Genomic DNA, 21,011 nt, shown 5'->3' on the forward strand with positions numbered 1-21,011 from the left:
ACGATATACAGTCAAGACACTCACTGGTCTAATAACATGTGAAATATAGCATACAAAATAACATGAAACAAATAGCAATGATGGCAACAAGAATCAATCAAAGATATAAGTAACAAGGCCACGAGAACACCATAAATATTGCTCAAACGAATAATGAACACAAGTACAATCAAGTAATCAAGTCCTTCAAATATAAATACTTCACCTATAAGATTTTCAAATAAAATTCATTAGAATATAATCCTTTCAAATAAATATATTTCGAATATACTCCCTTCAAATAAATATCCTTCAATATAATTCTTTCATATAATATTTTTGAATATAATTCTTTAAAATAAAAGTCACTTTGTGATACCTCATTTCATAATCATAAAAGTATGGGTCTCAGCCCACTTTCATATTTTGTAGTACGGGTCTCAGCCCACCACGGCACCTCGTGTCCATATTTTTATCACAACTGCATGGGCAACTCATGTGCCAAAATATCAATATATAAGATCTGCACGGGTAACTCATGTGCCAATAATAAAATCATCATTTACTCGCGACAACTCATGCCCACATCTCATTTCACAACTGCACGGACAACTCGCGTGCCAATATCGTAATTATTATATATCCACGGCACCTCGTGCCCACATTTCATATCACAACCGCGCGGACAACTCACGTGTCAATAATATAATCTGCCCGTTAATAGTCACATGCTCACCATTTCAACATGTATTAGGTTGTTATTGATTGTAGGCTATAATCATGTATTTTAGTCATTTAGGCTAATTCACTGCACTTTACTTATGTTGAGCTTTAAATAGGCGTATTTTGTACTTATTGTGTGTTTTATGCCTTGTAGGAGTGATTCCGAGCTGTGTAGATATTGTGGCATGAATTCATGCTATTTTAGATCTTTGAAGTATGAGTAAAAGTCCAAGTATTAAGTCAGAATCGAGTTCAGGGATCAACGGATGATAGTGGAACGAAACAAAAAATCGAGCAGGCATATTACGTAGTGCCCAGTAAAATGCACATAACATTTCTCTCGGAAATCTTCTTGGGCTCCACAATATATCGTTGGAAATATATTTAAAAGAGCTACAACTTTCATGTTTTGCACTTTTCCAAATTCCCAACTTATACAACCCAGGTGAACGACCAAGTGCGTGGTCGCGCACTTGGGGCAGAATGGTGTGCAAAGTGCGCGACCAGGTGCGCGGTCGCGCATGTCTTGTCCGGGAAAAGCCCTATTTTGCTAACAAAGGGTAGTTTCGTCCGAAATTTGCTTTGGGGCGGATTAAATACCCCAAAACACCATTTTGATACACTTTTGACATACCAAGACCTAAGAAAGCTAATGAGAAGAGGGAGAAGCAAGAGCACAAGGATTTTATCCTTCCTTCCTCGCTCAAATCTGGATTTGGACTGTATTTTTGTTTTTTTCTACTGTTGTTTTATTTGTGAAGAACTTCTCTATGTCTATAGAGTAGAACCTTTTGGGTTTTGATGGATTTAATGTATTGATGGTTGTTTGTGGATTACAACTCTATTTTTATGTATTTGAATTATTTTTGGAAGATTTAACTGTTGCATCTATGTTCACTTGTTCTTATAATCGAAAGAGGTATAACTTGTGATATATTTGCATTATATTGTTGGTTGAGTTCATAGACTCTTCTAAGTAATTGAATGAGGCTAGTTGAATCCTTAATTAAACCTAGTTAGGAGGATAATCGAAAGAGGTTCTCCTAAAGACCAATCAATTACGAATTCTTGCATATCTTCACCGAGCTTAAATTGGTTCATATTGTGAGGTTGAGACTCAATCGAGAGAGAAGTTTCTACTAAATAATTGTACTGATAATTAAGTAAATTTGAGAGACTCGCTTGAACATTAGAAGTGAATTACATAGAGTTAAATTCCAAACAATTATCTTGCACATATCCCATCAACTCATATTTTCTCCTATTGATAACTCCCTTGCTCACCTTTGTTGCGATGGCCATTAGTTAATAGTTGTATATTTTAAATTATTAATTATATAAACCTCAACTGTTGATCTTCCTGGATAGCAATCTAGATACAAACTACGATGATATTGTTTAAATCCAATCCACGTAGACACGATAATTATACTATACTATCTTTGACTAACGAGCACAATTCAAAGTGTGTGTTTTAAGCTCGTCAAATTTTGATCAAATTTACTGAATTAACAAAACAAGTTGACAAGATATAAAAGAAATCACAAGGAAATCACAATGTCACATAAAAATCACCAACAGAGTAATCTCACACCATCACAAATCATCCTTGACAATAGCCACACTTATCTCTCATATAGCCACTCATATCACTCCATATAATAGCCACCGTCATCCCTCCGCCCCGACAATATCAATAGCCATCCTTATTCCTCCGCCCTGACATATATCAATAGTCACCCTTATCGCTCCTATATCCACCCTTATCACTCCTATAATAGCGGCCCTTATCCCTCTGTTTAATAGCCTCTATTATCGCTCTGTTTAATAAGCTCCCTTATCGCTTCATTTAATAGCCTCCCCTATCACTCCGCCTAGACAATATCCCAACACACATAACAACAATGAAATGCCACCCTTATACCTGCATAATATTAACAATGGAATGCCACCCTTATACGTCGTACAACAATAACCCAAATCGCACAACAATTTACACAGAAGATTATCACAACAACACCACATAATTAACTCGTAATTACAAATTACCCGTAGGCCACAACCTTTCCAAATGTACCATACAATCAATTAATTTCACATCAAATAGCCCAAGGCTTCACACAATATATGTAAAACCTCAAAAACAATAACAAGGATGGAAAAATAGCTCAGCACAAGACAACGCCTTCTTTAATCCAAATTTCAGATAAATATACAAATGCCTCTTTTTAAACTTATTTAAGAATTATTTGCAGATAAGAAACCCATAATGAAATTATTTTCAAGAAATGTCAACCCAACTAACCACGAAATTTCACATAAAAATCAAAGTGACAATCACACAAAATTAGGATATAAAAACAACCTGGCAAACAAGGAATTAGGCATGACAAATAAAGGATTTAATAAGCTCCAACAATTTTTCTAATTTAATACATAAGAGTGTCTACGAATTTTAACAGGTATAAATTGCACAATTAAACCAAGTATGTACTCGCAACCCCAAGTACATGGCTTTCAACCACACAATTTCCACATAAGATTCAATGCCAAAGGGGAAATTCCCTAACACAAGGTTAGGCAAGATACTTATCTTTTTGAAGTTAGGCCGATATTCCAAAATAGCCTTCTGCTTGAATTGACCTCCGGAAAGCTCAAATCTATCCAAATTAATTTGATAACTTCATCAAAATTCATCGGAAATAATTTCGGATAATATAATGTTGACTTAAAATTTCACATTTAAAAGTCAACTGAAAGTCAACGCAGGGCCCGCCTATCAGAACCCGACAGAATTTTTACAAACTTCGAACACCCATTCCGATACGAGTTCAACCATACCAATTTTATCAAATTCCGAAAACAACTTGACCTCAAAATCGTAAATTTTCATTATTGAAGAGATTTTGCAAAAAATCCAATTTCTTCCATTCAAATCCGAATTAAACGATGAATATAACCATGGATTTATGATATATAATCACTTTCGGATATAGAACACTTACCCAAGTTGAAGTCGTGAAGAACTCCTCCAAAATCGTCCAAAATTTGAGCTCCAAAATCTCAATCGAAAACAGCAAAATGACCCTTTTTAGTCCTTAAGTTTCTATCCATTTTTCACTTTTGTGGACAAGTTGTCGCATCTGCGGACTCGCTTTTGCGAGCCAACATGCGCATATACGAAGCCCCACATTACACTACCCAGCAGAAGCTCGCATATGCGGGAGAAATTTCGTATCTGCGATGTCGCTTCTGCGACAAAACAATCGCTTATACGACGCCATGTCCACCTGCTTCTGTCCTCTTCTGCGTTCCAGTGGTTGCTTCTACGATCACGTAAATACGTAAAATGCGTCGCACATGTGACTTCTGTCCAATCCCCCTTCCCAGTCTCTTCTGCGAGCTCGAGCTCGAGCTCGACCTCGCTTCTGCGACCAAGACATCACAGAAGCGATCACACCAGTTGCTGCCCAGCTTTAGCTAACAGAAATTTCCATCAGCTCCCATTGTCCGAAATCCAATCCGTTAACTTTCCGAAATCGACCGAGGACCTCAGGACCATAACCAAATATACCAACACATTCCAAAATACAATACGAACTTAGTTGAGGCCTCAAACTACATTAAACAACGTCGAAATTTTGAATCGCGCCTCGAATCGAATTATGAGTTTTCAAATCTTCCAACTTTTATAATTTGCGCCGAAACGTATCAAATCAATCCGGAATAACTTCAAATTTTGCACACGAGTCATAAATATCATAATGGAGCTGTTTCAATTTCGGGAATCAAAATCCAACCTCATTATTAAAAAATTGACTTACGGTCGAATTTATGAATATTTCAATAACTTCATTTTCCAATTTTTCGCCGAAATGTGCCGAATTGTCCTACAGACTTTCAAATTCAAATCCGTACATACACCTAAATTCGAAATTACCATACAAAGCTATTGACATCATCAAAATTTTATTCCAGAGTCGTTTGCTCAAAAGTCAAACTCTGACTAACTCTTTTCATTTAAGGTTCAAAAATAAGGATTGTTCTTTCAATTAAATTACGAATCTTACGAAAATCAAACTCGACCGCACATGCAAGTCATAATACATATTACAAAATTGCTCGGTGTCTTAAACCATTGAACGGGATGCCAATTCACAAAACGACAAAGTCGGGTCGTTACAAACGCCCCATGGAAATGTTACCCTCTTTCCTCATACTTTCCCACATCCACCAAGGAAAGTAAATTTAGGGGAAAATTACATTCTATTAGAGCCCGTTTGGCCAAGCTGCCAAAACCTATTATTTTTAAAAGTACGTTTGTTCAAAAGTGCTTTTTAAAAAAATATTTTTACAAAGTAACAATTTATGTTTGGCCAATTCATTGAGTAGTGCTTTTTGCAAGCAATTTATATTTGTCATGTTACACCCCCTTTCTACCCGCAAAATAATATGTGTGTTGATTATGAGTTAAAGAGTTTTTTCAATTAAAGTGACAAACTTGGGTATGGATTATTTTATTGTTTAGAGTCGCCACTTGGAATTGATTTTTTTTTTTTTTTGGGTGTTCCAAGTCACCTTTTATTTGAATCCCTAGTCAAAAGAAGGTTTGACTCTATTATTATTGGTCTGCGAAAATAAAGTTCAGGTACGGAATTCTGTTGACCAGGAAGAAGGTGTAAGGCATTCCCCGAGTCCCGTGGTTCTAGCACGGTCGCTTTATTGACTTAAAACTTGGCTTGAATTAATTTGGACAAACTATGATTTATATGATTTTCATGTTTTACCTATCCGCTTTTAATACTTGCTTTATTAGAATTGATAAAGAATAACAATATATCGTAACCACACTATGCAAGCGAATGCGTAGTCATGACAAGGATTATTAGCATGATATGACTTTGGAAAAAATTACTACATTTGAGAAAATTATTTTTTTTTTGAAATTTTTTAAAAGTTAACTATCGCGCTATGCAAGTGAATCCGCGATTTTAGCAAAGAATTAACTAAAACTAATGGTTATGGTGTGAGGTTATTGAATTAATTTATTGAATGTTAAACTTCACGCTACGCAAGCAATTTCGTGAAGTTAAAAATGCGCCTACTAATTGCCTAGCTTTTAAATTAATTTATTTGTTAAAACTATTTATTTAATAAAGAAACCTAGTGTTTAAAAGACTGAGTCAAAACTTGTTTACTACTTTAAACTTGACAAATTCAAATTTTCCAGTAGCCTTGATGTTAAAAAAAATGGCGAGCAAATTTAAACCAAAGGTGATAGTGGCCTAAAATATTCTTAAAATTAATGTAAACCCAACTAGGACATGTAGCTAAAAATAATGCATTAATGATCATGGACTTCTAGACATATAACTGAGAAAAAACATATGCATCAAGCTCAACCAAATAGAAGTTCAAAATAGCAATAACACATTTAAGAAAATCTTTCACTGGTTCTCTCCTCTCTCCCGCACACTCATCACATACTATTCCCCAACTTCATTTCAACCTAACCAAGAAGAGAAGTATTACTATCATTTATTTTTAGCACTAAAAGAAAAATTAAAATGACAAAACCACAAATACATAAAATCAAGGCAAAAGGAAACTAAACTCTACATAATAATTCTAAAAGATGTTTCTTTTCCTTAACTAGATACACTTAACATAATATTATTTGAGCTACACATGTAAAGAAAAATGGAAGATCAACCAAAAATTACAGATGTATATGCTGAAATATGAATAACATGTTAAACATTCATTTATTCCAGTAAAGCACATCAAGCGTATCCATAGAGCTGAAAAAGAGCCATACTCTTATCCATTGAATATAAAAATTTGCATTGCAAAGTTTAAGAAAATACCTGGATTGCAAAAAATAAATACAGCAGTGAAGAAATAAAGCTCGGCAGGAAAAAGGAAACAACAGCAAACACAATAGAAAACAACAACAGTTTCGTGTTTAAACAGCCCGAAAACCTTAGAAGAAACCCAGAACCAGCTCTAAAGAAGACTTATACTTTTCTAAAAGTTTGCACTCTAAAATTTACTCACAAAGCTCACCATTTTAGCTTACTAAAGGGTGCTTTAGTTGCTGATTTTTTTACTCTCCAAGTTGTATTTTTAGGGTGTAAAGATTATCCAACAAATGTGTGATCCAGTGTCCTCAGATGAGGAAACAGCAGCCCCCTTAATAGGCAAATAAAGTCACTTTTTAGGACAGATTTCAGTTCCCCAAAAATCTGTCCAAAAGACTGACTTTGTGTGCTAAACACTGTTCAAAATCTGTCCAAAATATGAATGGACAGCCTAAAAATCTGCTATGTCAGAAGCAAGGAGAAAAAATATCATTTCAGTCACCCTACTAGTAAAAGGTAAGCTACTATTACCCTATTTGGTGATAAATAAACTAGATTTTAACCATCAACACCAAACTACTTGCTCAACACAAATCAAATTTAAATAACTATGGACGGACAAAGTATGAACGAAACTAAAAATATAATCGAACTAAGTATTCAAACCAACTTGATTGGAATGAATTCGATTTTTGCAAACTAATTACTAAACAAACAACTAAATTCACAAACTAAATGCTCAAACCAGAACGAGCATCGTTAACAATCGGACAACGACTAACAATAACTAAATAATCGACAAACTAAGTGAACGATTTAAATAATACACTAAAGATCATGTTTAAATCAATATCAATCTAACAAACTGCTAAACTAAATAGAGATAACCAATTAAATAAACCTAACTTGAAACTCTAATTAACAAGAAACAACCAAAACAGAAAAATCAAAAATCAGAAACTAATCTACTAATATAAAAAATCAGAAATTAATTAAAGTGATGACGATTACACCTAACGAGTATGCTTGAAACTGGGCGAGCCACGAAAAAACTCCAGGGATGCCAAGAGGTGATTGACCGACTCCGAAACGCATGTTTCTTTTGGGTAGATGCTAAGAACGAAATGAGTTTCAGCATCTCGCCAAAAGAAACAAGTGTCTTTGAGTAAAACAATAGCTAAAATAGGGGCTCGGGGCATTTTGGTGGTGGTGAGGCAGTGTGAGCGGCGGCGGGCAGTGGGCAGCGGGCCGACGACAACGAGGATTTTGGGGGTGAAATGGGTAGGAAAAGATAGGTCTCGTGGAGCTCTATCCATTAATGTATGTGTTTTAGGGTGGTGTTGGCCGGAGCTTCAAGAATTTGGGCCAAAAAGTGGCGGCTAAAGTTTCCTAGATCTAAATTTTAAGGAGTTTTGAGGGTTTTTTGAAGGAATTGGTTTGGAGATATGGGAAGAGGAGATTGTGGAGATTACATGGTGTTAATTTGGAGGTGTTTGGAGGTGGTCCGCCGCCGGTGGATGATTTTCGGCGGCGGCGTAGAGAAGAGAGAGGAGAGAGAGGAGAGAGAGAGAGAGAGAGAGAGAGAGAGAGAGAGAAGAGAGAAAGAGTTATGGGGGAAATGAGGGAATTTTTCAGATTTTTGAGGCTTTAAATACCTCTTGAGAGATCAAATATGGACCATTAGATTAATGGGTGATCAATGGGTGAGATTTGATCTTGGGTCACTTAATGAAACGACGTAGTTTTGAGGCAAAACTACGTCGTTTCAGTCCCTTTCAAGGGCAGCCCCTTATCTTGCACTTTTGGCCAATTTCTCTTTCAAATTTGGCCTAATTACTTTCTTAATCCTGCTTATTTAACTAAATTTATACAAACAAATAAATTAATTAAGTAACTTATTCAAATGATCAATTAACTAGATTAATTCACCAATTGAATAGTTAGTTAATTCCTAAAATGCACAAACAAAGAAAGAACTATTTTTGGTATTTTTATGATAGAAAATATTCAATCAAAGACACAAAAATTGGGAAAAATAATTAAAGTAACAAAACACTAATGACTTTAGGAGGTGTTAAAATAGTATAAAAATTAGGTATTCACAGCTGCCCCTCTTTGCTCGAGAACATGAAGAGTTTTCGTGCAAAGAAAAGTGAATGCCATGGCTAATTTTTGCTCACATATCACTCCAATGAAAGCATTTTTTTAAAAAAGAATGGTGACCAAACACTGCTTCCGAGGTTGCCTACATAACCTTGTTTAGAGGAATCAGGTCAGTGTAGTTCTGGGAAAATTTGGTAGCTGGGACTATCAGACACTATATTTAAGACTGTTGTTGTTGTTGTCGTTGTTGTTGTTATTGTTGTTGTTGTTACTGTTACTTGCTGCTTATATCAAAAGGAAAAGAGAAGAGAACTACATATGTCTGCAAACTAAGAGTTATAAAATTCCTAATTTATGTGTCTTGTGGAGTCAAATCTTGATTCTTAACCTGCTCGCTTGTGTTGACCTTAGATTGGATCTTGCTGCTCTTTGAGGAAAAAATCATGGCTCATTCTCGATTGCTTGCTTTCTGTATCAGAATTCAAGAAAATAAAACAACAAGCTTTAATCGTCACTTGTGATATACGTCGGGGCCTGCAAAGCCATCAAAGACGAACAAAATGAACAAAATTTTTCTGCCCCAGTTTGGCACTAGGAAAATTTTGTGTGCTAGAGAAAGATATAAAGTATCTGATTTGGTTGAAATGAAGACATCATGAGTAGTATAAACTAACTATGTGGGGATATGCAACCACGAGGGGAAGTAACTTATGTTACCAAAGAAAATGGAATTAGAGGATGGTACCTTGTATTACTGAAAGGGAACGTAACCAGGGGTTGGCACCCTGTATTATAAAGAGGGAAGATAACCAGGGGTCGGGGACCCTATATCACTAGGAAGGAATGTAACCAGGGGTAGGTACCCTGTATTACCGAAAGGAATGTAACTAAGGGTTGGTACTCTATATTACCGAAAGGAGTATAACCAGGGGTTGGTACCCTGTATTAGCGAAAGGAATGTAACTAGGGTCGGTACCCTGTATTATCGAAATGAGTGTAACCAGGGGTTGGTACACTGTATTTACAGAAAGGAGTGTAATCAGGGGTTGTCACCATGTATTACTGAAAAGAGTGTAACCAGGGGTTGGCACCCTGTATTACAGAAAGGAGTGTAACTAGGGATTGGTACCCTGTATTACAGAAAGAAGTGTAACCAGGGGCTGACACCATGTATTACTGAAAGAAGTGTAACTGGGGGTTGGCACCCTGTATTACTCACTCTTTTTTACTACACTGCATCCCATGATTGATATGCTGAAAAATTTAGAAACAAAGATGTGCTATCAGATATGGAGATGGAAAACTTTCTGTCAAAAAACTTGTAGCCCAGATCCAGAATATGATTTGCATTCTGATTACTGTCAAGTTCTCATCCTTGCCTATCTTTACTGAGTGGAAACATTTAGTCTATGTTGTGGAAATATGCAAGCCTTTACTAAAGGTTATTCCTGTTAAATGGATTAAACCACCTGATGGTTGTCTAAAGCTCAATATTGATGGATGTAGCAAAGGTTTAGCAAGTGGAGGAGGATGCTTAAGAAATCAATATGGAGACCTCATTATGGCTTACTCAACTTTCTTTGGCTCCTGTACTAACAATATGGCGGAAGCAAGGGCTATTCTAGTAGGCATAAATTAGTGTATTGACAATGGATATGAATAGGTCGAAATTGAATCTGACTCTCTAATCCTAATCAATGCAATAAACAATCAGGCTGGAACACCTTGGCAGATTGCCCATTTAATTGAACATATCCATGAGATGAGGCAGGAAGGTCACATTAAGTTCTCACACTGCTACAGGGAAGCCAATTGCACTGCCGACTTGCTAGCTAATTGGAGCATACATAGGAAATATTCTACTTTCTTCATGGAAGCTAACACTTTACCTATGAAGGTGAGAGCTGCTTTGAAGAATGACCAGCTGGTCAACTTCCGAATTAGGACTACCAAAAAGTCATTCAATGCTTAGCCTTCCCAATTTTGGTTTGTCCTATTGAGAAAGAGTTTTTTTTTCCTTCACAAGCTTTTAATTTGGATCTTTAGCTATGTATTTCTCTGTTTTGTTCTCCTCTACTTTTAACTAAGGGGACAATTAGCTTAGTTTTATCAACCCTTCTTGTATCGAATCTTCCCTTTTTGTGGTTTTAACATATAGGTTGAGGCCATGCCTAACCTCTCACCATAGTGGTGATATTAAGAGAAAATAAATGTGTTCTTTACAAATGAATATCCCATCTTTTCTCTCATTGTGTGTCTTTCTATTTATAGGGAACATGTTCCTAGAAACCCTAATAGTACAAGTGCAGAGAATATCCACTAGGATATTCTCTTTAGTGTCTTATCTTAAAACTAGCCGTTATAACTCTGCCAAGGGTGTTCGACCTCGATCTTTGATGAATCCTCGACCTTAATCATTGCTGACTCTTCGACCGCAACCTTCGATTTAAGCACTTCGACATATGGCGGCATGTGAATGTCTCACTAATACTATCATGACTTAAGCATTCTAGAGATAAATTTTGACTCATACAGTTAGTCCCTCAGCTTATTATGGTCGACTTCGCGGGCGAGTTCGATGAGCGGATTATGTTATTGGTATTTAAGCTTATCAAGCGAACTGTATGGGTCGTGGTTGTTGCGACGAACGGGCAACGTGGCCTTCTGTGAGCCGCACATTTCAAATGCTTCGAATTTCCTGGGTGATTTGCTGGATTTACCCTGTCCAAGGGTTAGGATGGAATCTTGACATCATGAGTCATAATGACGCACATTCCCGATGTGTAGCTTCATTTTGTGTGTGACCTTTAATTAGATCTACCACTTCAATTCCGGTGCCAATCATGATGAACCATTTTTGGTTTTAGTGCCATGACTTCTGTAAATAGGGACCCTTGGACCTGGTTTTGAAGTTTAAATCCTATAACGCTTCGAAGCACCAAATTTCTCTCATCCTTTCTTCTTCTCCGGATCTCTTTTTTCTATTTTATTGACCTATACCATTTTTCATTCTCTCCCTCTAACGACCCGACTTGTCGTTTTAAGAATTAACTCCTCGTTCAGTGACTTAAGGTCTAGAGCAGCTTCGCAATGTATTATGACTCGCGGGTGTGGTAGAGTTTGAATTACTGAAAATTAAGAATTAAATTAAAGAACAATTCTTATTTAGAAGCTTAAATGTAAAGAGTTGACCTGAGAGTTGACTTTTGAGCAAACGGCTTCGGAATGGAATTTTGATGATGTCAATAGCTCCGTATGGTGATTATGGACTTAGGAGCGTGTCCGGAAAATTATTTGAAGGTCTGTAGTGGAATTAGGCTTGAAATGGCGAAAGATGAATTTTTGGAAAGTTTGACCGGGGGGTTGACTTTTTGATATCTGGCTCGAAATCCGATTCTGGAAATTGGAATAGCTTCGTTATGCCATTTCTGACTTGTGTGCAAAATTTGAGGTCATTCGGACATGGTTTGGGAGGTTTCGGCGTCGTTTGTGGAATTCGGAAATTTCTAAGTTCATTAGGCTTGAATCCGTGTGTAATTCATATTTTTGGTGTTGTTGAAAGTGATTTGAAGGTTCTACGCGTTGGTATGATGTTATGGGACGCGTTGGTATGTTTGGTTGAGGTCCCGAGGGCCTTGGGTGTGTTTCGGATCATTTTGGGCTACTTTGGATGCCGATTTTCGGATATCTGGTGTTGTTCTTCGCATTCGCGAGGAGCCTCTCGCGTTCGCGAAGAAGGATTTGGCTTCTGGGATCTTGTTCTTCGCGTTTGCGAAGGGACTCTCGCGTTCGCGAAGAAGGAAATCTCTGTTGCAATGGTCTGACTTTGGAGGCTCATATCTCGCAATATATAAGGAATTTAGAGATGATCCAAAAATGAAAGTTGTAGATCTTTATGTCTAGTTTTCAGAAAGGTAAACCATTTATTATTTTGAGTTGTGTACCAAAGGTTATGGTGGATACACTACAGGCTATCTGGGAAGAGTTTGGAAATTTCTGTTGCACATGGCTGACTTTGGAAGCTTATATCTCGCAATTTATAAGGAATGGGGAGATAAGCAATAAGTGAAAGTTAAGTCTAGTTTTCAGAAAGTTAAACCATTTATCATTTAGAGTTTTGTACAAAACGTTATGACCATTATACTAGAGGCCGTCTGAGAAGAGTTTTAAAATGGTTGTTGGAGAATTTGTTCATCGCGAACGCGATGGAAGGGTCGCGAACGCGAAGAACAAATCCCTGGGCAGCAGAATAAAGTCCAAATTCGTCTCATTCTTTCATTTTTGGACCAAGGAAGCTTGGGTGAGGCGATTTTTCGAGAGTTTTTCAAGGAAAACGTTGGGGGGTAAGAATTCCTAACTTGAGTTTGGTTAAATTACATGAATCTATTATTATTTTTATCACTAAATTAGTGAATTGGGTTGAAAATGGTAGAAATCCTCTAGACTTTAATTTAAGATTTGAAGGGCGATCCTTTATCATAATTTGATAATTTTGGTATGGTTGAACTCGTATCGGAATGGGTATTCGGATTTCGTAAAAAAATTATCGGGTTCCGAGGGGTGGGCCCCGCACTGACTTTTTAGAATAAAATTTTAAGTTGGTATTTTATTATTAGGAATTATTTTCGATGAATTTTAATGAAGTGGTACAATTAATTTGGATAGATTTGAGCTGTTCGGAGGTCAATTCAAGCAAGAAGGCGATTTTGAAATATCGGCATAATTTCAATAAGGTAAGTGTCTTGCTTAACCTCGAGTGGGAGAATTACCCCTTATGCATCGAGTCTTATGTGCCATTTGTGAAATGTGAAAAGCCGTGTACGCGAGGTGACGATAAGTACCCGGGCTTATATGTGCAAATTTTATTGATTTAAAGTTTTAAGCATTCTTATGTATTAAATTAGATAATTATTAGCATTAGTGAATCCTTGAATTATCACGCCTCGTTCCTTAATTGTCAAGTGTGTATTTTATATAATAATTTGGTGTTATTATCACTTGGATTTTATGTGAATTCCATGTGTTTGTTGACTTGATATTTTTCTTGGAATTAAATTCATGACGGAATCCTTATCTGCAAATATTTATTAAATAAGTTTAAATTGAGGAGTTAATATAATTATCAAAAATTTGGATTAATGAAGGCGTTGCCCTATACTGAGTATTTTTTACCTCTGTTGATTGTTTTGAGGTTTATTATATGTTGTGTGGAGCCTTGAGCTATTTGTTGATAAATTTATTGATTCGGCTACATATTTGAAATTTGGTTGTGGTCAGTAAAAATTTGTGATATGAATTGTTGTATCGTGTTTTGGTTTAAACACTCTCCTTGATGTTATTTATGCTTCATACCTTGCTTGTTAATAATATACATGTACTTGATAAGGAAGAGTGTTAATGATATACATGTACTTGGTAAGGAAGAGTGTAAAGCACGAAGGGTGATGTCGTGCCATTTGAGAGTGTAAAGCACGATGGGTGATGCCGTGCCATTTGAGAGTGTAAAGCACGAAGGGTGATGCCATGCCATTTGAGAGTGTAAAACACGAAGGGTGATGCAGTGCCATTTGAGAGTGTAAAGCACGAAGGGTGATGCCGTGCCATTTGAAAGTGTAAAGCACGAAGGGTGATGTCGTGCCATTTGAGAGTGTAAAGCACGAAGGATGATTTCGTGCTATTTGAGAGTGTAAAGCACAAAGGGTGATGCCGTGCCATTGAGAGTGTAAAGCACGAAGGGTGATGTCGTACTACTTCATTTATATTATCAGGTGAGGACGAGAGTAAAAGCACGAAGGGTGATGTCGTATAATTATTTTTATATTATCATATATTCATGGCACGAAGGGTGTTTCCGTGCAGGCGAGGACGAGAAACATACATTACATTGTGATATCGTTTTGTTGTGTATACATTCATACCTTTATCTTGAGATGTTATCGCGTACCTACATTTTCTATATGACTTGTAGTCGTTGTTGCTTCCTGTGTGCCTCCACTTAATTTCTTTTATTGTTATTGACATTTCTCCCACCTAGTTGGTACTGTTATATGTATGCACGATGAGAAAGATTTAAATGCACGAAGGGTGATGCCATATAATTGATTTGATCTACATATATATATATATATATATATATATATATATATATATATTAGGTGAGAATGAGACAAGTGCACGAAGGTATTGTCGTGCCATTTGATGTGATATGTTGAATATATTTCTCACGCCAGGAAAGTTAAATGAGGTGTCACATGGTGACTTTTATTTGAAAGAATTATATATATTAGAAAGATATTTATTTGAAAGAATTATATTAGAAGAATATTTACTTGAAAGAATTATATATATTAGAAAGATATTTATTTGAAAGAATTATATTAGAAAAATATTTACTTGAAAGAATTATATATATTAGAAAGATATTTATTTGAAAGAATTATATTAGAAGAATATTTACTTGAAAGAATTATATATATTTGAAATAATTATATTAGAAAGATATTTACTTGAAAGAATTATACTCGAAAGATATTTATGTGAAAGAATTTTAATGAAAGGATATTTGTTTGAAGAAAGTATATTCGAAATATATTTATTGAAAAGGATTATATTCTAGAGACTTTTATTGAAAAACTTATAGGTAAAAGATGTATATTGAAGGGACTTGATTAATTGGTTGTACCTGTGTTTATTATTCGTTTGAGTAATATTTATGGTGTTCCTGTTGCTTTGCTGTTTAAATCACTAGTTGATTGATGTTGCTATTACTGCTATTTGTTTTTTGTTATTTTATATCTCATATTGCGCAGGTTATTAGACTAGTGAGTGTCTTGACTGTACCTCGTCACTACTCCACTGAGGCCAGTCTTGATACTTACTGGGTATGGACCGTGGTGTACTCATACTACACTTCTGCATATTTTTGTGCAGAGCCAGGTATTGGAGATATCGGACTTGGGCAGAGTAAAGCGGGATCGTAAGGATTCAAGGTAGAGCTACTTGGCCATCGCAGTCCCTTGGAGTCTTTCCATTTTATTGTACTGTTAATTTCTTATTCGATCAGTATTGTATATTCGATCCTCGAGATAATTTCATGTATTCAGTTAGAGTTCGTGACTCAGTACTACCAATCTCGGGAGGTTGTTATATTCATATTTATTCCGCTGCTAGTTTCTATTTAAAAAAACAAAAAATAGCTTGAATTATAATTAAAATCGGCTTACTTAGTCTTAGAGACTAAGTGCCATCACGACGCCACCAAAGTACCTGAAGCCGCACCTGGAGTCTTTAAATCGACGATGACGCCTAAGAAATTGGCGGAAGTCAAGGCCAAATTCGGCCTTCCAAACCATGTCGAACTGATACTGGATGACGGGGACGTGGTACAGGTTCATCGCCTTGGGCATTGCGCTCTTTATGCCTATCCATTCCTCATCGGCTATTCTTTCCCTCCCCTTCCATTGGTGGAAGAATTTTGTCATCACTAAAGCATTTGCCCTGCTCAGCTTGCACCGTACGTCTACAAGTTGATCAAGATGATGACTAAGTTTGCCGAGCTGGACGGGGTCGAGCTAACATTGTGGCACTTAGTACATCTATTCGCCACTGGCTTCTATAGGGGAACGATGCTGAACCTTCGCCACCGAGGAGGCAAATGTTTGTGGTAAAGATGGACGACAAAGCCAATTGTCAGTTCTGGCTTAACTTCTTCTTCGTCAGAACCGAGGACGTCGGGGCCAATGTCAACGACTTTCTTGAAGCTTGGAACTATACTCGTGAGTGCCTTGTTTCTTTTTGCGTTTGTTTGGTTCTGAATTTCGATTCTCACTTTCCTCTTTTGCAGCCAATAGCCATCCTCCTCATTTGGTTGCTCACATCTCAGACTGGGTCGAGCAACTCCTCCCCCTATATTATTATGTGAAGTTAAAGGCTTTATGTTATTTAAGAATATTATACTGTAAACAACAAGTTACACTAACTTTTTTACATATGTGTGTGTATATATGTAAATTATAATTAAAAAAAAATTATAAGGCCTTTTATAAAACAATTAGATTTAGGCCACTAAATTTATTGAGATGTCATTGATTACTCCCTCTCAATTACACCTAATTCTCTATTAACTAAGTAATTGTTTAATCAAACAAACATGTTAATTGTGTAATTACATCCAGTTACATCTTAATCCAATTCCATTATAGCTTTTCAACATGCTCTAGGGTATTCACAAAAGTTGCAATGGAAATTGGCTAGTAGTTAGGGACGGGGGAACTAGTTAGAATATAAATTCATTGCTTAGTTTACCAATCTCTAGTTGCCTCCCTAGAGAAACAAAAACTCATCCAGGAAGACAATGTATGCTATTCTGTTGTTGTTGGATCACTTCCATAGCTTGCTCTAGTCTCTCATTTAATTCTCTTACCAAACCATAGCATCCCCATTAGGAATTGGCTCGGACGGGCATTGCATCGTCATATTTAGTGTCGAATAGAGTATGTCTCTATTCAGGAGCTGTATCATTCAGCGTCTTGTTAATTTTGCTTTTTCAGAACTCCAAAATGTCCTTGTTTAAAGGAAAATATAGTGTTTATTCGCAACCATTAGACCCTTTGTAATACAACTGACATGCACCACATCGATCGTGAGCAAGAACTTGATTACTTTGCTCGCCTTGCTGATTACTACTATTATGCTAGTTAACATGTTGATCAACGTCTTTACTTTAAATTTCTTGATGATCTTGATTGTCATTACAAAGCAGATATGATCGTCAAGAGAAGCTGAAATACTTATTACCTGAGATTATCTAAATAATTCTACTACTCTTTCTTATATATTTGTTTAGTACGTAGAGTTAAATTCATCTCCACCAAATTCAAATTAAACAGCTAGTAATTGTATTTTTTAAATATGTTTCTAAATAAATGGTTATTTTTTAAAGTCAAAGCCAAATCAATTCGACGACTTTTTAAAATTTAAAATCAAACCATTTTTCTCGATTTATTTTCATTTTTAGTTTAACGGTTTTCCATGAACACCTCTCGATATAGGAAGCTGTCATTTTTTATTTTTTTCTAATTAATTATAACTTATTTATAATATATTTTGTCTTTTACTGTTTTATCTTTATTACTTCAAGTGCAACTTTACAAATATGACTCTTAAATCCGTAACTTATTTTACTCTATTTTATTTACATGATAAAATTTATGTACTGTCCCATAATTTCCCTTATATGGCATTAACTATTAAAATACTAAGTTTTGTAAGACAATTTTTTTTTGTAACTAACTATTTTATATTACCACTTGAAAATATGTGCAACTCTGTCAAAAAACTTGAAGGTATGCAATTTAGACATTGATCCTAAACTTGCACACCCAAAGTGTCCTCTATTTACACCACATATCTGCAGCTATGGGTAAAAAATTAACATTTTCATATATCTACTAAGTTTACTGCTTCTCCTTACTCTCTGATGAATTTCCTGTATCACGTGCTTTACCACCTGATGAGTTGCTCTTCTTTGCGTCTTGAAGATCCTCGCATTCCTTTCCTGCCAAATGTGGTACACACCACCAGCCAAAACCATTCTATAGATTTCTTGATGTGCCTTCTTTCTAGTGGCATGTCTGATTGCCCTTAGTACCTCAGTTTGCCAGTCCCCTGTACCTCTTTTTACATCTTGTCATTGCAGCAATTTATTTCAGACTTCTTTCGCATAATCACATTGAAAGAGCATGTGATCAAAGTCCTCATTTTCTCTCAGACATAGAGGGCATATCATATCCTCTAAGTTTGCCTAACATGCAATTCTTTACTTCGTTTGGAGTCTTCTATGCAGTGCCAGAAAGAGTATGGACATCTACTTTGGCGCTCTAGCATTGTTACATAGTAGTCTTCTCCATGGCATTTTTGGGTAATTACCTCTATTAAGTCCATAGAACTTTTTGATTGAATTAGTACTCATCCTAGCTACTGCATCTTCTGTTAGGCCTGCCCGCTCAAACACCAATTTAGCTTTAAAGATCTTTTGCACCATCCAAGAGGCCTATTCTATTCTGGTTTTTCATATTGCACCTCCTTTTGTGTAATAGGTATGGGTCCATTTAACCCACAAGTTGTCCTTTTTCCTATAGACATTACATAGTAGTTTGCCAACAGCAGCATGATTCCAGGTGTAGACATCCAGTATATTAAGGTCACTAGCAACTCTTGGCTGAAAGAGTTTTCCCATGCTATAAGTGCTTTTTTTGAAATGTCACTCCTTTCGGTCCACAAAAAAGTTCTGCAAGTAGTCTCCACCAATTGAATCACCTTCTTTGGTAATACAAATGCCTGCGAGAAAATAAGACAGACTTAATCAGTTCTAGTCTGCCAGTATATGACAAGTACCTTGTAGTCCAGGATTTAATTCTAGCCAACATCTTGTCGATGAGAGGTTTACATTGGATAATAGATAGCCTTTTAGTGCTGAGTGGAATCCCAGGTATCTAAAAGGCATTTCACCTTTTGCAAATTCCAATGTTTGCAAGATAGCTTGCTGAATCTCAGGTTTGACACCCCCAAAATATACTGAACTCTTGTCCACATTTGCTATCAGCCCAGACACTTGTGAGAAGTGTTGAAAATACTGGAAGAGCAGTTGTACTGATTCTAGCTCTCCTTTGCATAATAGAAGCAAATCATCAGCAAATCCAAGTTGAATGATCTGCAATTTCTTGCACCTTGGATGAAACTTAAAACAGGCATTGTATTAAGTCCTTTTAAGGATCGATTAATATATTCCATGACAAGAACAAATAGGAAAGGGGATAAGGGGTTCCCTTGTCATAGACCCTTCTTTGTTTGGAAATGTGACACTGGATTATCATTGAGAATGATAGAGTATGAGACAGTCTGCACACATTTCATGATCCAATTGACAAAGCATGTTGGGAATTGTAAGCAATTGAGAATTTATTCTATGTACTGCCATTCAACAGAGTCGTAGGCTTTCCCCATGTCAATCTTCAGCATACATCTAGGTGTAATTCCTTTTTGACCATATCCCTTCACAAACTCATGGCTCAGTATGATGTTGTCAGTAATCAATCTGCTAGGAACAAAGGCTGATTGACTTTGATCCACTAAACTATCCATTACTTCTTGCATTCTTCTAGTCAGGACTTTGGAGATGAGTTTCTATAGTATGGTACAACAAGATATTGGCCCGAACTCTGAAATTTTGGATGGATTATGTACCTTTGGGATGAGTATGGTTGTGGTGAAATTTATCGCCTTATATAATTCACCATTCTCGAAGTACTGGAGAACTGCATTTGTCACCTCTTCCCCTATTATGGGCCATGCTCTTTTGAAAAAAAAAAAGCATTAAAGCCATCACAGCCCGGTGCCCTCTAATCATCAATACTCATCAGTGGTTGGTAAACTTCTTCCTTTGTAATTGGAGCTATCAAGTTTAGTTGTTGTCCTCTAGTTAGGCAGTTACCTCTCCTCGTGATGGTAGGATCAATGGCAAGTAGTTGATCAATAACATTTCCAAGTAATTCTTTGTAGAAACTTGTGACCTCTTTCTCAATTTCCTCAGGTTGCTGTAGAGTTTCCCCATTTGCATTGATGAAGAATCTAATCCTATTTTGAGTTTTACTATTATTTAGATTAGCATAGAAATAAGCAGTATTAACATCTCCCAGTTGCAACAATTTAGTTCTAGATTTTTGCTTCATTATACTCTCTTCCACAAGGCACCACTTCTCCAGTTCCTTTTGCAACTCCTTTTCAGTAGCGAACAGTTCAACATGATGGTTGTGATCATTCATCATAGCTTGTGTATCAGCTAAGCTCTATCTACATAGTTGCATCCTTTCCTCTACATTACTGTATTCCATCAGATTCAGTTGTTTTAAACCAGTTTTTACCTCCTTCAACTTCCTCCATACATTGAGATTTCATAGGTATATCCCATATCTTTTTAACAGTGCTCAAGAAATCTTTGTGATCAGCCAAACAATTCAAGAATCTAAAAGGTCTGGGGCCCTTTTTCCCAACTGTCTCAAAATGTATGCTCAGTGGTGTATGATCTGAGCAACCAAGATTCATTACTGCAACTTCAGTCTGGGCTATTGTAAGAAGTCATTCAGCATTGAAAAATGCTCTGTCTATTCTACTATAGATCTGCCCATTAGACCAGGTATACTTCCTGCCAACAGCTTACAATTCTATCATGCCAAACTCTATTATGTAGGCATTAAAGTCATGCACCTCACTTTCATGTACATGATTCCCAAATTATCTATAATTTATATCTGTCACTGCATTGTAATCACCAATAGTTAGCCAATG

Source organism: Nicotiana tomentosiformis, chromosome 4 (assembly GCF_000390325.3).
Source record: "Nicotiana tomentosiformis chromosome 4, ASM39032v3, whole genome shotgun sequence".
In the NCBI taxonomy this organism is placed as follows: Eukaryota; Viridiplantae; Streptophyta; class Magnoliopsida; order Solanales; family Solanaceae; genus Nicotiana; species Nicotiana tomentosiformis.